General features: G+C 51.9%; 1 pseudogene; it reads left to right on the plus strand.

Moving 5' to 3' along the window:
* Positions 1-1153: 1153 nt before the first annotated feature.
* On the plus strand, positions 1154-2212 carry LOC105540265 (annotated as a pseudogene).
* Positions 2213-2688: the final 476 nt, after the last annotated feature.

A 2688-nucleotide genomic window follows, 5' to 3' on the forward strand; every position in this document is an offset into this window, starting at 1 on the left:
CAATTTTCACTAATCACTTTCTTATTAATTTCCTGTAAGCTGGATGCTGAGTCCTCTGCTTTTTTAAAACCAGTAACTTTCTTTGGATCCAATTAAACATGATTCAGTCCTGAGAGTAGACGGTAGACCCAGAAGTTGACTCTTATTCCCCGGATATATTTTTTTGTGTTAATTTACAAGTTTCATATTTGCTTGTTTCAAAGTTTCATGTTTTTAATGTATGCTACTTATTGCTCCATTACAAACTACCCCAAGACTTAGTGGTTGAAAACAACAAAACCCAGATCCTTGTTAGTGGGATGCTGCCACGTGGGCAGGACTGGGTAGGGCATGCTGGTCTCTGTTCCACATGGTGTTGGCTGGGACGCCTTGACTGGGGCTAGACATGTCTGACTCACATAGCTGCTGCCTTAGTTGCCGCCTTTCCTCCAACAGCATACTGCATTTTTTTAATACAGTGGCTCATGGCCATGGAGAGCAAACTGGAAGCTGCCAGGTTTCTTAAGCCCAGGCCGGTGATCAGCAAGGGGCCTCTTTTCCCACATTCTGTGGGTCAGAGCAACCATAGGCCAGCCCTGATTCAAAGAGAAAGGAAATAGACTCCACTGTCAATGGAGAGGCGTGACAGGTGTGAAGAGGAATGGAAGCTTTAGTTGGGGAAATATCCCAGGTATGTGGAAGGTATGTAAGCTTGAATTACTAAGTGAATGGATGAATGAATAAAATAATAAAAAAAGGTATAAAATGTTTATTTTGCCTAAGATTTAATTTCTGATAGAAATAAGAAAAAATAGAAAATATTTAAAAAGTATACAGACAGGAGACATAGACAATAACGATGTTTCAATCTTTTATATAAGGAAACGTATGTGATGGTATTCAATTTTGCACCAGAAAAGAGGCTAAGGAAAGCAATGGACACGTCATATTAAGACAGACTGTGTCAGGCCGGATTGTGCGAATCTAGGGCCAAGTCAGCCAGCCCAGAAGGAAGTAACCACAGCAGGTACCTAAATGAGGCAGGACAGGCCGGGAGCAGGCGCCGCCGCCAGTGAGAACCCGGGCCCTGAGCCGAGCGGGAGTTTGCTGGGGCTGAGTCTGGGGCGCGCAGGCCCCGACCTTCGCCCTCTGACCTCTCCCCTCGTAGGTGACCATGGGGAACATGTTGGTAGCCAGCTCGCTGCCTGCAGTGCAGCTGCCACCACCTCTGCCGGCCCTCGTGGGGCTGCTGCCACCTCCGTCCTAGCATCCGGGCTTCAGGTTGCAGCCGCTGGGAGGCGGCCTGGGCGCCAGGACCAGTGTGGGTGGAGGTTCGGAACGGACCTCCGGGACTGCAACCGCCAGTGCCTCAGGGGGTGCCGAGGATGGGGCCTGCGGCTGCCCGCCCAAGCCCTGCACATTGGAGGAGTGCCACCGGAAGTTCAAGGAGCTGTAGATGGAAGGTGTCAAGTTCACAGTGAACAAAGGGTTGAGTAAGCATTTTCAGGTGAACCACACAGTAACTCTCAGCACAATCAGGGAGTCCAGCTACCACTTTGGTGTCACATATATGGGGACAAAGCAGCTGAGTCCCACAGAGGCATTCCCTGTACTGGTGGGTGACATGGACAACAGTGGCGGCCTCAATGCTCAGGTCATTCACCAGCTGGGCCCCAGCCTCAGGTCCAATATGGCCATCTAGACCCAGCAGTCGAAGTTTGTGAACTGGCAGGTGGATGGGGAGTACCGGGGCTCTGACTTCATAGTGGATGTCACCCTGGGGAACCCAGACATCCTGATGGGTTCAGGAATCCTCATAACCCACTACCTACAGAGCATAACGCCTTGCCTGGCCCTGGGCAGAGAGCCGGTCTACCACCGATGGCCTGGGGAGGAGGGCACTGTCAAGTCTCTAACTGGGAAATACACATCGAACAACTGGTTGGCAACGGTAACGTTGGGTTGGACATAATACCACAAACCCAGTGACCAGCTGCAGGTGAATGTGGAATTTGAGGCCAGTACAAGGCTGCAGGACACCAATGTCTCCTTTGGGTAAAAGCTGGACCTGCCCAAGATCAACCTCCTCTTCAAAGGGTCTGTGGAAAGCAACTGGATCCTGGGTGCCACGCTGGAGAAGCTCCCACCCCTGCCTCTGATACTGGCCCTCGGGGCCTTCCTGAATCACCGCAAGAACAAGTTATGGTGTGGCTTTGGCTTCACCATCGGCTGAGCCCTCCTGACCCTTCCATACCCTATCCTCCTTTAGATTCTACCTCCACCCTCTTCCTGCCACAGAGGGTAGACCTGGGCTCCCCTCCCCTCCTCTGGGATCAGGTGGACAGCAGAAAGGAGGGACCCAACCACCCCAGCAGCTGAGAAGGGGATTCTGGAACCGACTGGCGCTTCTGGATTCTGAGTACCGGGGCAGCATGTCCAGTGGGCCTGGGGTCGGTCCTGGAAGGGATTCCGGAATTGAGTGGCACACAGGATTCTGAGAACAAGGGGTAGAGGCAGCCAGACAACCTCAGGGAGGAATGTATTGGAGTCCCCATCCTCCAAAGGGCCTGGGCCTGCTCCAAGGGGGCAGTGAGAGGATTTCCCCATCCCTGGTCAGTCTGCCCTGCCGCTGTCCACTTTCCCATCTACCCCTCGGTATAAATCATGTTTATAAGTTCTGGAAGAACTGGGACATTTTACAGAAAAAAA

The sequence above is a fragment of the Mandrillus leucophaeus genome, unplaced genomic scaffold (assembly GCF_000951045.1).
Source record: "Mandrillus leucophaeus isolate KB7577 unplaced genomic scaffold, Mleu.le_1.0 Scaffold218, whole genome shotgun sequence".
Lineage (NCBI taxonomy): Eukaryota > Metazoa > Chordata > Mammalia > Primates > Cercopithecidae > Mandrillus > Mandrillus leucophaeus.